At 42.8% G+C, this 15,400-nt stretch overlaps 1 long non-coding RNA gene across 1 annotated transcript in view; it reads right to left on the bottom strand.

The window, feature by feature from the left end:
• Positions 1 to 8,220: 8,220 nt before the first annotated feature.
• The window catches only part of LOC306826494, a 38,094-nt gene continuing 30,914 nt past the window's right edge, over positions 8,221 to 15,400 (bottom strand). Inside the window, exon 3 of the long non-coding RNA XR_013779439.1 lies at positions 8,221 to 8,243. This is a non-coding gene — a long non-coding RNA (uncharacterized lncRNA). The remainder of the gene's footprint in view (positions 8,244 to 15,400) is intronic.

Here is a 15,400-nt window from a genome sequence, read left to right on the forward strand (position 1 = left end):
AGGTCTGTTTGTAAGAAGTCCTCACTGATAGATATGTGTGCATGCTGCAGGTCTGGGTGTAAGAAGTCCTCACTGATAGATATGTGTGCATGCTGCAGGTCCTCACAAAGGTCCTCATCTTCTTTCTCCAAATGAAATTTATAAAACAAAACCGTCCCCTGCTGTCTCTGTGCTGTCTGTGAACACTTCTGCTCCCTGCACTTGTTTGTTCTGTTACACTACTCATTTGTTTTTATTTTGTATATTTGTATAATAATTATTACCATGTTGTTCATGTGAGTGAGTTCAAAACTAACAAGCCAACTAACTTGGCCATGGATCACTCTCTACGTGTCTCTATGTGTCTGCACCTGGGTTCAACCAGAACCTGTGACACAAGCAGCTGAGCATAAAACATTAACATGCAAGTGAAGCTATACTGTAGATGGTAGCTTTCAAATGTGTTTCTCTTTCTGTTAAAATAATCTAATGGATCTTTTGCACAGTTTCAGGATTACAACTGCCTCTGCTCTGTAGGAAATTACATAGACTTCCTGAAGCCACCAAATGGTCTGAAAGAATAGAGGTGCGAGAGAGTCACAGGAGGGCATCCTCTTTCTCAGACAACACCATACAAATGTAAATGTCATTTCATTATCAAGAGTCACTGTCTCCAGAAGGACAGGATACAGTAAACTTCAAAGAACCCTTGTAATGTAAAGATCACCATTTGTCACTGTAAGGTAACCTCCTCTCTGTATGCATATAAGGATTTGTAATGTGAAGGTTCGAGAGAGAACGCTGCAGACTGCGGCCTCCTCTCCACGCTGCGTGTTATTAAAGAGATCTGATTCAAGCGCCGAAGTATGAAGTTCTTCTGAGACTTAGCAACTCTCCACCTCACAAAGGAGAATTTCCACGACAATATGGCGACGAGGGATGGGGATGGACGTTCCGCTGATTGCTACCTGAGCCTGGACTAAAGGAAGCTGCTGGCAGGGAAAATTCCACTCCGACAAACGGAGATTTTGGATCCCATTTGATGTTGGGCACAGGTGCAGACAGCGGACGCTCCATCTAAGTGAGTACGGCGTTTGAATCATTTGCTCAATTTGTAAAAGCCTATGTAGCTGAAACGTAATTTAAGTCCTTTGTGGTGGTTTCAGTTATGCATTCGGGGCCATATAAAGCTGTGTGTTTATGGACGCCTTGAGAGCTCATGCGGAGCTTGTTTTCCCATGTAAAAGCCGGTCTTGGAGGTTTATGTTGTGTGTTAAAGGCTCGTGTTTAGAAGCGTTGCCCATGTAAAACCTGTGTGGTCTTGGAGGTTTTATGTGAAGTATGTTTTGAAACGAGAAAAGTTAAGAAAAATAAAAAAATTAAAAATGAGGCTAAAATACCTAACAAACAGCACGAGGCTGTCTGCACTTAAAGAATAAAGCATGCGAAACAATTATATTATTATATATATAAGGCCCCACTACAATAAAATGGGCGTATGAGTGATAACAAATAACAAAACCTTTGTTGCGACATTCAGTGTCTAGTGTACAGAAATGTATGCTATCAAGGGGGTTTCTCGGAACGAATGTGTCATACAAACCACCTGGCTGAATAAGTTGCTCAAAGTTAGAGTGTGTTTGATAAGATCCAACCATGCAATGTATGGGAAGATCAGTGTGATTGTGTAGTCTGTGTGAATGATAAGTCCATTGAACGTTTAAGCACATCTGTCCCAGTGAGTCACTGAAAACATGAGAAACAAAACGGGGAAAATAAAAATTATATCTGACTTTTTCCTTTTCTGACAGGCTCTGCTAAATTAAGAGCAGACAAATGGGGAATATGTGATTAAAGAAACTTTAGCATTTTGTCACACATGAGATGTCTTCTATTAAAAGACATTAAGCACAGACTGTTTATGATGGCGTTGAGTATGTTAGACTAAAAGGTAAAAATGAAAGTAGGGAAGAAAAGATAGACTGATTATTTTGTTTTTTCAAAATTAGTAGAGATTGAAAGGAATGAGAAATGAGGGTTTTAAGTAAGAAAAGAAGGAGAATAAAAGAATGTAGGGTTAGATTTTAAAATGTGGATCTCCTCCCTGCTGTCTCCACACCTACAACTCTTCAGCAACACCTTCTCCACATGAGGTCAAGCACACCAGAATGACTCTCAGAAAGAAGGGGGGCGACCAACACACCCTGATTTAAAACCATTCTTTCTATCTCCTAAACAAGTAACCCTGTTTCTCCAAGAAAGAATTTTTACAACAACTTCCGGTTTGAGAGGAGCCATGTGAAGACGCACGTTTTTGAGCTCCTCGCCGGTGCCGTGAGTTCTGTTCTGTTAGCAACCTCCTATCAACCCCCTACTGTTTATTTTTCTAGTTGTGACCGTTCTTCTCATTCTCATTTGCATATCTGCAAACGTCTATCCACCAGAGAAAAGGTGCCCCTACCACGGACCCGAAGGCTAAGGCTAGCTGCTCGGCTAAAGACAGTGAGGCGGAGCTCCCTCCGGCTAGTACAGTGGGAGACGGAGACTCTATAATCCTGCAGGCTATCCACTCGCTGAGGGAAGACCTGGTGAAGAAAATCAATGGTAATGCTGACACACATTCTAGGGAACTACGCCGGGAAATTGTCCAGCTGAGAGACGAATTGAAGACATCTATTGACCAAGTTAGTGGCCGTATTAAAGCCATCGAGGACCGAGTGGGGGACCTGCATGTAGCCACTAACGAAAACTCTGACAGGATAACTAATCTGGAGCACGATATGCAGCGGCTAAAGAGAGACATGAAAACCATAGCCGACAAGAACGAGGACCTAGAGGCAAGGTCGAGAAGATGTAATCTACGGATCACCGGGATAAAGGAGAAACGGGAGACGGGGAAGAATTCATCTGACTTCGTGGCTAAGCTGCTTCAGCAGACGCTAGGTCTGGAGTCGCCCCCCCTGCTTGATAGATCCCACCATGCCCTCCGTGAGCGGCCCCAGGAGGACCAGCCACCCCACACCTTTGTGGTGAGATGTCACTATTATCGGGAGAAGGAGGCTATTCTCCGCAAAGCAGCCACATCTGACGAACTGGTGACACCACAAGGGGACATTATCAGGATCTTCCCTGACTACACGCAGGACTCTTGGGATGTCTGACCTATACTGTCACAGGTAGCAGGGATGCAGAGTGCGGCTAGGGCTGCGACCACCTTTGTGAGCTGGAACGTCAGGGGTCTCAACCACCAGGTGAAACGTAGTAAGGTTTTCTCCACCTTACGTAAATTGAACTCAGACATCGTCTATTTGCAGGAAACACATCTCAGCTTAGCGGACCACTCTAGACTTCGGCAAGGTGGGTTCTCCCAAGTTTTTCACTCTAAATTACAGACCAAGCATAGGGGGACAGCTATTCTAATCCAGAGACATGTGCAGTTTGTAGAGTCCACCGTCATTGCAGACAAAAACGGTCAATATGTTATTGTCAGTATAATCAACCAGTCGTATTGGCTAATATTTACGCCCCTAACTGGGACGACTCGGTTTTCTTTAGTAATGTGTTTGCCCTACTTCCAGATCTGGATTCGCACTGTCTCATTCTTGGGGCAGATTTTAATTGTGTCCTCCACCCTAGCTTGGATCGTTCTGCGGTGTCGGCTAGACCTCTGTCTAATTCGGCCCGTGTGGTTAACTCCTTTGCCGAGGGTTACGGCATGCTGGACCCCTGGCGCTTTAAAAATCCCACGGTAAACAATTTTCCTTCTTCTCTGCGGCCCAACAGTCATATTCACGGATAGACTACTTCCTGTTAGACAAAAAGCTGATTTCTTTTCTCCATTCTACTGAATACGGGAACATTGTGGTCTCGGATCACAGCCCAGTAATGTTACAGCTCTGTACGTTGATAGAAGACATTCATCTATGCCGACTGCCGACCTGTATAAAGAACGCATTTCTCTGCAGACAGAATATGACTCTCTGGCAACCGCCCATGTGGAGGACCTGTTTCTTAGATCTAGACAGTCTCATTATGAACACGGGGAACGGGCAAGTAAATTACTTTCCCATCAATTAAGGCAGGCGGCTGCAGATAGTCTAATAACGGAAGTCACAACAACGACTGGGGACACTACGACTGACCAGAAGGGTATAAACGATCAGTTTAAAGGTTTTTATGAGACACTATATTCTTCTGAGGTCATTGACGGCTCCTCTATTACACGCTTCTTCAACAACCTTGGGCTTCCCACATTAGACCTGGGCGAGGCTGCCTCCCTGGAGGGGGACATCTCTAACGGAGAAATAGAGTGCGCGTTAAGGCTATGAAGAGCGGAAAGGCCCCTGGGCCTGACGGCCTACCGATAAAATTCTATAAAACATTTTCCAATAAACTAGCTCCGGTGCTTCAGGAGGTATAGAAGGAGGCCTTTAGCCGTGGGTCACTGCCTCCTACCCTGTCTCAGGCGATTATATCTGTCCTACTCAAGAAGGGAAAGGACCCGACGAGATGTGACTCTTACAGGCCGGTGAGTCTGGTCTGCTGCGATAATAAAATACTTTCTAAAGCTCTCGCGTTGCGTTTGGAGTCAGTTTTACATAAGGTTATTCACCCGGACCAGACTGGGTTTATGAAGGGTAGGCAGTCCTTTGGCAACCTCAGACGCCTCTACAATATAGTATACTCTAGTCCTAGCCCCACTGCGGAGGTCCTTATCTCACTTGATGCGCATAAAGCGTTCGATCGCATTGAATTTGAGTATTTGTTTACGGCACTTGAATGATTTGGGTTCAGTCCAGGCTTCGTGTCCTGGATAAGGCTTTTGTACTCTGCACCTCAAGCTGCGGTTCGTACTAACAATGTTGTCTATTTTTCCCTCCGGAGGGGCACACGTCAGGGATGCCCATTATCACCTCTCCTATTCAACTTGGCAATAGAGCCTCTGGCCGTTGCTCTTAGAGTCCAGTCTGACTTTGCTGGTATTGCGAGGGGAGGTCATACGCACAAACTGGCCCTGTATGCGGACGATTTGCTACTGTTTTGCGTGGACCCTCTCAGGTCAATCACTTGATGTTATCGCCATATTTGGGTCGGCGTCTGGTTACAAAATTAACCTCACCAAAAGCCTACTGTTCCCAATCAATTTGCACGCGTCTGAACTTTCCTACACTGATTTTCCTTTTAAAGTGGTTCCGGACTCGTTTACATACCTGGGGGTGCATGTGACACGGAAATTCAGAGACCTGTTTAAGGAGAATTTTCAACCGGCACTTGAAAGGGTTAAAGAGGACCTAAAGCGCTGGGCGTCTCTTCCCATATCTCTGGCTGGAAGAGTAAATGCTGTGAAAATGGTTGTGCTGCCAAGGTTGTTATATTATTTTCAGCAGATTCCTATATTTCTTCCAAAGTCCTTCTTTAAAGAGCTAGACAAGCCTGTCTCTACATTTATCTGGGACAAGAAACTTCCGCGTCTTCATAAGACTTTTTTGGAGAAATGTAAGTCAGAAGGAGGTCTCTCACTCCCCAATTTTCTGCACTACTACTGGGCTGCGAATCTTCACAAGCTGGTTTTTTGGGTGTCCCACCTTAGGGAGGGGTCGGGTCCGATATGGTCCAGCATGGAAGTGTTCTCTTGCAAACCGATGGATCCAGCCTCCTTGTTGTGCGCTCCCCTGCCGCTTAGTAAAAAATACCATTCTAACAACCCAGTGGTTAGCAGTTCACTCAGAATTTGGTCGCAGTTTCGGTTACACTTTGGACTAACTCAGATGATTCCGGTTACTCCTATAGTTCGTAACCCAATTTTTAAGCCTGCTTTACTCGACTCGGCTTTTCAACTTTGGTTTTCCAAGGGCCTGAAGAGTGTGGCTGATTTCTTTAAGAAAGGGGTGTTTCTATCTTTTGAGGATCTGGTTGGAGGATTTGGCCTGCCTAGGACTCACTATTTCAGGTATTTACAGGTTCGTGACTTTGTCCGGAAACATGTCCCCTCCTTTCCGTCGGCTCCGCCGAGGGGGTGGCTGGAGGACTGTCTTGACCTTAACCCCTTTCTGGGGGGATGCGTCTCGAGGTTGTATAATATAGTCCAGGGCATCTCTAGTCCACCCCTTAATCATCTTAGGGACTCCTGGGAGAAGGAATTGGGGTTGAAACTGTCTGATGAAACCTGGCAGTCCGCTATTGAGAGAATACATAAATCCTCCTTATGTGTAAGACATGGGGTACTTCAATTCAAGGTGTTCCATAGGCTGCATCTTTGTAGAAGCAGGCTTGCAAAGCTGTATCCGGGTACCGACCCCACCTGCCAGAGGTGTCATTCGGCCCCTGCCACCCTTTCTCACATGTTTTTCACCTGCCGATCGATTGCCCCATTCTGGTCCTCCGTGTTTGATACTCTCTCTTTTATGTATTCGCGCAAGATACAACCTGACCCTGTCACGGCTATATTTGGCCTGGCTCCCAGGGGGATGTCCCTCTCGAGCTGTCAATCAAGCTCTCTTGCCTTTGCTTCCCTCCTGGCCCGCCGACTCATTCTTCTCAAGTGGAAGGACCGTTCGCCACCCTCGCACGCTCGGTGGGTCAGAGAGGTAACAGCGCATTTAAAATTAGAGGAGCTGCGATATCGTTGTCAGGGCTCTGCAAAAAAGTATCATGAAACATGGCAGCCCTTCCTGGATTACTTTGATAACTTGTCCAAAATGATGTTTTTCCCTCAAAGATATCTATGTGCGTCAAAAGTTTGACACATGGTCTTGACCATGGGGACTACATTGGTGAAACTCCACAACATCCAGCCTGGAGATGGAGTAGTGATAAAGGACCTGAGAAGGAAGCGTGGACGTTTTAACCACGGTGGACAGAACCAGACCTGGAGCTGCTGACAACAACAACAACTGCCGTCCGGATAACTGAGAGGGACACCTGGAGATGATGACAACATCCACTGACGATCGGACAGCTGAGAGGGATACCTAGATCCATGCATCACTGCAAACTTTTCCAAGCCATGCCACTGAAGGAAGAACAAGACCTAACCTATGGAGTGCTGAGAGAGGACGCCGTTGGACGATTACATCACCAACTGATTCACTTAGACTCAAACTGATGTCATGTACACTGATACTTAGACACCCCATCTCTTACAGAAGGGTAAACATGGACTGTGTACAACAGCAGAAGAAGACACAAGATCCAACACAGGATCGAAACATCCAACAAGAACACGAACTAAAACTTGCCACAGAGAACTGCTTCAACAACATAAGATGCCTATTTTGTTCATTTCTCATTTGTTTTTTGTTTTTATTTGTTTCATTCATTTTCACTGTAACAAACAGTCAGTTCTAATGATCTTATATTGTAATTTCTACAAATGTTGTGTTGACACTTTGTGTCAAAGGGGAGGAATGTAGGAAATTACATAGACTTCCTGAAGCCACCACATGGTCTGAAAGAATAGAGGTGCGAAAGAGTCACAGGAGGGCATCCTCTTTCTCAGACAACACCATACAAATGTAAATGTCATTTCATTATCAAGAGTCACTGTCTCCAGAAGGACAGGATACAGTAAACTTCAAAGAACCCTTGTAATGTAAAGATCACCATTTGTCACTGTAAGGTAACCTCCTCTCTGTATGCATATAAGGATTTGAAATGTGAAGGTTCGAGAGAGAATGCTGCAGACTGCGGCCTCCTCTCCACACTGCGTGTTATTAAAGAGATCTGATTCAAACGCCGAAGTATGAAGTTCTTCTGAGACTTAGCAACTCTCCACCTCACAAAGGAGAATTTCCACGACAGCTCTCTGCCTGGTTTGAACACAATTGATACCTTCAGGCTTTCAGGTTACTTGAATTATTCAACCTCGAGTGTAAAACACTCTTTAAAGCAGTCACATAATCCCAGACAGCAGGGACTCTTTCTTCACAAACACTTACCTACATGTCCATCACCCATATCAAGTTAAGCAATCAATAACCATCAACTGTCCAAGTTGTCTCGTGTTTAAACAGACATTTCGGTTAAATGCAAAATTAAACATGTCACCTGGTTTCACTGGTGTAGAGGGGGAAAAGGTGGGGCCATCCTTGTTACTTGCTGGACCAACAGTTAATATAAAAATAATAATTTCAAACTAATCATAATGAAAAAAATATTATTAACTTCATAAGTAATGTCACATGTAAAATATTTTATTTGATTATCTGATGTTTGTTTTAAAGGTGTCACCATTGTGGAAGCACGAGAGCTACTTGTATGTAGAGCTGGTGGATGAAGTCAAATAGAGTTAATTATACTTGTTTGTAAAAGTGATGTTGAATCATAAAATGTTTTACCTGTGGTTGTGATAAATAATGGTGTCCTCTGGGTCCTTCTGGACTCTTTCTCTTCAGTACCTGCAGCAGAAGAGGTCAGAGTGATGTTAAACTTTATTTGGATTTCCAGCACAAAGAAAACCTCTCTTCTTTTTGTCTTTGGGGACCTGACTGTTTAAAATAAAAACACTCTAATACTAAACTGACTGCCTGATTGAAGTTTAACCATATATATATATATATATATATATATATATATAAAATCTGTGAATGATTGCTGAAACACTGGAATAAACTCAAATGAAGTGTTGCCCTGTTATGACTCTTGCTCCTGTTTGTTTTTTGTTTTTTTCATTTTATATACTTTATTACAGGGTATGAAATACCTGGTGGCATTCGGGGGTCCCCCCTCCAACATGGGGCTTTTTTTTCTTTTTCTTTTTTAATCGTGAGTGGGCAGGAGTTTAATATTTTTCACAAACAGGTTATGGAGGATCTGGGATCTACAGCGTTTGTAGGTGTGTCCTTTGTATTCAAAGACCAGCGGACATCGCGCTTTCCTTTTCTCTCTCTGGTTCATTGCAGAGTATAAAGTCAAATATAGGTGATTCTTTATTAATCCCCTAGAGGGAAATTCTGGTTTGCACTGTTTCATTTTAAAGACATGTTTCTCAAACACACAGGCCTGAATCACACACATGCACTGATTTTTTTTCTCATAATCCATCTGTAGCCCAGTGAATCTTCATTGTCTATTATCTCTATACTGTCTTCCTCTGGGAAAGATGATATCACCATAAAAAGGAATCAACCTTCCTCTCATAACTGTTAATAATTTTGTTGCTACCCAAAAGTGTATTTATCTTAATTCTCTCCATCCTGATTATTGTCATTGAAGCTCAATGACAATCTGACAGCTCCCGCTGTGTGGGACTTGTTTAAAGGGTGACTGTCTGAATGTCTAAAATATATTTTAACAGGAGTCTGAAGTTTGAAGAAAATGTGGCACCAAAAGGTTGATGTGACAGTGTTTGTAAATGACTGTAGAGTAGTAGAAGAGTAGTAGCACTACTCTACAACACACTAACATCTCCAATATACTCACCTTGATCAGCAGGTGATGTTTTAATAGAAACAGAGGTTGTCAAAGTGCTGACACTCTCCTTGTTTGGGTTTGTAACACCTGAGAATAACATAAAATGTTTTTTTTCATGACATTTACACCACAGGACTTTTCTTCTGCTGATCCAGCATGAAGACAGATTTACTTACTTTTAACAGTGACAGGGGCATAATCACTATGTGGAGATGGAACATTTCTGTCTCCAATCTGAACAGTGTAAAAACATTTCACTTTGACCTCAGCAGGTGAACTCTGATTATCCATCATCAGCAGTTCACTTCCTGTCAGAGTCTGCAGACAGGATAATATCCTCATAGTTCCTGCATTTAAAGTTTGGTAGCAACACTGAGGCCCAGATGATGGAGTCAGACAGTTCAGTGTGACTGAGTCTGTCTCTGTGATCACTGCTGGATTCACCGTCAGGTCAGGTTGAGGAAGAGCTGAAAATATGAGCATATATATTGGAAAAATATTAAAATATATATATTTACAACTGCCTAAAACCTGTCTGTTTCTTGTTGATTACATAACAAAACTATATTAATATTTACAACTCTACTATTACTCACTGTTTATGGTGATGGAGACTGTGTCACTGTGTGAAGATCGAACATTTCGGTCTCCAGTATAAAAACATTTCACTTTGACCTCAGCAGGTGAACTCTGATGATCCATCATCAGCAGTTCACTTCCTGTCAGAGTCTGCAGACAGGAAAAGATCCTCACAGTTCCTGCACTTACAGTTTGGTAGTAACACTGAGACATAGATGATGGAGTCAGACAGTTCAGTGTGACTGAGTCTGTCTCTGTGATCACTGCTGGATTCACCGTCAGGTCAGGTTGAGGAAGAGCTGAAAATATGAGCAAAATTATTGTAAAAATATTAAACTAAATACATATATTTACAACTGCCTAAAACTTGTCTGTTTCTGGCTGATTACATAACTAAACTATTAATATTTACAACTCTACTATTACTCACTGTGTATGGTGATGGAGACTGTGTCACTGTGTGGAGATGGAACATTTCGGTCTCCAGTGTAAAAACATTTCACTTTGACCTCAGCAGGTGAACTCTGATGATCCATCATCAGCAGTTCACTTCCTGTCAGAGTCTGCAGACAGGATAATATCCACAAAGTTCCTGCACTTAAAGTTTGGTAATAACACTGAGACATAGATGATGGAGTCAGACAGTTCAGTGTGACTGAGTCTGTCTCTGTGATCACTGCTGGATTCACTCTCAGGTCAGGTTGAAGAAGAGCTGAAAATATAAACCATGAATATGTTGTATGAAACTCAAACATAATCTGCATGCTTAAACTCTTCAGTAGTACATCGATCTCAGCACAGTTAAGAACAATAAGAGATCACAGACTGACCTTCTGTTTGAATCCCATTAAAGACATCTGTTGGAAATACAGAGAGAAAGTAAGGTGACTACACACAATAATAAGTTAAAGACTTCACACTTTCAAACTCATCCAAATATTTAATTATTTCAAACAGAGAATTATTAACTGAGATAAAAATAGATTTTATTTGTCACAACGTGCAGGACACACAAAACACAATCTCACCGACTCAAAGTTTAAGCACAGACATGATGATGTCATCAATGTCATGTTTCTATGTATTAATCTGCAGTGCTTTATAACAGTCCATGATAATAATGAATAAATCAATAAAGGTTTAACTTACACATGAAGAAGACAAACAGCAGACGTGCGGCCATGATGAAGCTGAACACTGAGACTGTGCAGAGGATACTCGTGTGTCTGACTGTGAAGACTTTGTGGTTAATGAGACCAAGTTCTTAAAATGTGACACCAGAACTCTCACCAGAAATTATACTCGCTGACAGAGAAACCACAGCTGAACCTTTAAATCTCCCACATCAGAAACTATCATCTGTAGAAAGAAGACATGGTGAATCTTCAGGTGTAAAACATACACTTCATGAACACACTGAGCTTGTTCGTAGTCTGCTGTATTAAAGTTTTTTTCATTTTGCCTTTATTACTAAAACAGCTTACTGAATATTCACTAATTTGTCTCCTCAAACTGGATGTTTTCTTCTGCTTCTTCAAGTTTTCAGTCATTGTATGAATAATATTTTACATACAGATGTGATAGATTTGTGTCTCTGGTGATTTCTCCTCATTGTATTATAAAGTGTTTAATACTCTAGTTCTTTTATATGTTGTTCTAATCTCCACAGTGGACAGCTGTGTAAAAGCTGTTTTAGGCTAACTGGAGGGGTTTTGATGCAATGGTTTAACATCGATTGATTCTCAAAGTGGGGTCCCAGGATCCCCAGGAGTCCACGAACCATAGCTTGAGGGTCCGCGGAATAACTTACAAAAAAATTGTAAAACTTTGGCTATCATTTATCATTGAAAAAAAATGTCTACAAACTGGGACCTCTTGCACCAATAAAATCTATTAAAAGCTATTGTATCCAAGCCATTTTAGTTTTGTGCCGATAGAAGATGATTATTGTGACGTCTGTCACTTCATAGTGTGCAACACACAAGAAAAAAACTCAAAGTTAAAAAAACACCTCGGAGCCAACATTTTCTCAAAGTTTATAAAATGAATTACTTGGAAAGTATAAATGTAGCCTACTTCTATGGTTGCAAAGTACTCCATAGTACATAAATACACTGCATTAATATATGATTATCAATGTTACGATAATGAGGGGGGTCCTTGGAAAAATGTCTCACCTGAATGGGGTCCAGGGTCTAAAAAAGAACCCCTGCTGTAGAAGACATTAAAAAGCCATACACTGCCACCCACTGGCCAGCTGTAGTAAGTGTATCAGACAGACTTCAAAATCAAGATGACCATCAAGCTTATCATCGCTCAGGAATAATTTTCTGACTTTTCTGCTGATCCCGACAACCCTTTTTATTTAAAATGTATTTAATTGAGAGAAATCTCTTTTGCCAGAGTGTCCATGCAAATAGGGGCAGCAGCACAACAAACAAGTTAATTGAGTAAGTAATTATTAAGTACCGTAAATTCCGGACTATAAGCCGCTACTTTTTTCTCACACTTCGAGCACTGCGGCTTCTACTCCGGTGCGGCTAATGCATGGATTTTTTATGGGGGACAATGAGCTTCTGCCGCAAAAACATTTGACTTCGTCACGTCGGATCTTAATATCAGTCATTTTGCGCTTCATGCACGCACCCTCATGATGGAAAACACACGGAGAAATACATATGATGCAGCTTTCAAGTTAAAGGCGATCGACCTGGCTGTCAAAGAAGCTAACAGAGCTGCTGCACGTTAAGATGAGACTGACAGCGACAACAGAGACTGAGGAAGTGAGTAACGAAGTCATTCTGAGGCAGTGAATGGATGGACTTTTTCTTGTGAAATATATTACGGTCATCTTTTTCATCAGCCGTGTTACAGACACCGTCGGCTAGGCTTCGTATTGTAACGGTTCATGTTGTAAAGTCAGTAGTTGATAATGTGTTCATAATTCCGATTATGTGGAGAGTCAGTGAATGCACCAGCGAGAACGTGTTGAGTGGCTGTATGAGAGAACGCTGGGGGAGAGAGTTGGATTGTTACGGCAAGTTATGTGTTGCTCTCTGCTGTAAACGGCGTGGTCACGGCCGACAGTGATCGGGTTATTAAAAGTTATTATTTGAACGCTCTCGTCGTCCTTTAACGTCCGTACGGACGCTACAGTATTTGCGGATGTTACCGGTAGCCTACGTCTGTGTAAATAGCTCTTGTTATAGCGTGGACACCTGCGGCTTATAATCAAGTGCGGCTTATATATGTACAAATACATTTATTTACTTATTTTTAGCCGGTGCGGCTTATATCCAGGTGCGCTCAATAGTACGGAATTTACGGTAATTATTAATTGTATTATAATTTGTTTAATATACTATTTTTTATTTAATTTAATCTGGTCTCTAGAGTAGACAGGTGTGTAAAAAGCTTTTCTCTGTTTAATGCAAAGCTCTGTTTTACTCTTACATGATTGGTTTATATACTGACATCCTGTTAGATATCAGGTGCAAAAACAGAAAGACAAAGTTGTTGATATCTGTATCTATATCTTAGCTGAAATAAGAGCTTAGTTTATTGTTCCAGGTGTGTGTGTGTGTGTGTCTGTGTGTGTGTGTATGTGTGTGTGTGTGCGTGTGTGTGAGAGAGAGAGACATATACCCACTCTGAATTAATTCAGTTTTATTTGAATTATGCAAACAGTAACACATTCTGTCTGTATATACAGTGTTTGTGCAGAAGTAAGTCTAACAAGCGACTTTAACTGAAAGCAAACAATTAATAGTCAGATTCACTGTATTTAGATTTTAAACTTTGTGGGATTTTTTGTGGGATTTGTTAAACTATACATTGTTGGAAAGGTTGTGATGTAAGGAGTCAGAAAATCAATGTTTGCATTTGCCCAGATGCCTATGTGGCGGCCATCTTGGATTTTAAAAAATGGCCGCCGTGAAACTGTTACAATCAGAATAATTGTGGAACCAAAAGCACGAGACAAGAAACTGAAAATATACCAAAATAACAATTTATTAGAAACACGAGTGATAATAATGCAAGTAATAAGTGACTCTAAAGTGTAGCATGAATCTAACATGACAATAAATAATGTGAACAAGTAATTAACGTGACACTAAATGTGATACAATAATATAAGTGACTCTAGATGTACAATGAAACGCGTGTAAGCCAGATGAGGACGAAGACAGACGATGAGGAACACGGGGTGAGGACGACAGGACTGGGAACAAACTGGGAAGGAGAGAGAGAACACGAAGGGGTCAAAAACACGACAGGGAATCACAAGATATATCACAGAGAATTGAATAATTTCGAGAAACACGGAGAGTACCAACCACTGGGGATGAACAATAACCTGGCGCTGGCTTCCTGGCAGAAGCCAGCTTAAATACCCGGATGACGAGATGAACCACACCTGTAAACACTTAATTGAATGATTAGTAGACAGAGGGAGTGACAGACAGGAAAACAAACAGACACACGTGGGAGGAGAACAAACAGACCCAAAACATGACAGTACCCCCCCCTCAACGACCGCCACCTGGCGGTCTACCAGGCTTGTCAGGAAACCGTCTGTAAAAATCTCGGATCACAGAGTGATCCAATATCAGCCCCCTCGAGATCCAGCTCCGCTCCTCCGGACCGTAACCCACCCAGTCCACAAGGAACTGGAACCCCCTTCCTCTGCGTCGAACGTCCAGAACCTTATTAACCGTAAAGGCCGGATGGCCATCGATGAGCCGGGTGGGTGGAGGGGCGACGGCCGGAGGGCTCAGGACACTGGTGACCACTGGTTTAATCTGGGAAACGTGAAAGGTAGGGTGAATCTTCAGAGCCGGGGGAAGTCTGAGACGAACTGAGGAAGGGTTAATGATCCTGTCAATCTCGTAAGGCCCAATGAACCGAGGGGCCAGTTTTCTAGACTCCACACTGAGCGGTATGTCCTTCGCGTTAAGCCAAACCCTTTGTCCAGGCACATAAACCGGCGCTTGAACTCTGCGACGATCAGCCAAACTCCGGTTCCGCTCCTTGGTCCTTAGCAACGCCGACCGGGCCTCCCTCCAGGTCTTGCGAATCCGTCGCAGGTGAACCTGAACGGAGGGAACAGCGATCTCCTCCTCCTGATTGGGGAACAAAGGAGGTAAATATCCCAACGAGCACAAGAAAGGTGCCATACCCGTCGCTGAGGATGTGAGCGAATTGTGTGCGTATTCCACCCATGCCAGATGTTGACTCCAACTGCGAGGTCTTTGTGCACAAACACAGCGAAGCATGGCCTCCAAATCCTGGTTGGCCCGCTCCGTCTGTCCATTAGACTGCGGGTGGTATCCGGACGATAAGCTGACAGTGGCTCCCAAGGCACGAACAAACGCTCTCCACACCTGAGACGTGAATTGTGGCCCTCTGTCGGAGACAATATCCAAGGGAA

Source organism: Symphodus melops (assembly GCF_947650265.1).
Source record: "Symphodus melops genome assembly, chromosome: 7".
In the NCBI taxonomy this organism is placed as follows: domain Eukaryota; kingdom Metazoa; phylum Chordata; class Actinopteri; order Labriformes; family Labridae; genus Symphodus; species Symphodus melops.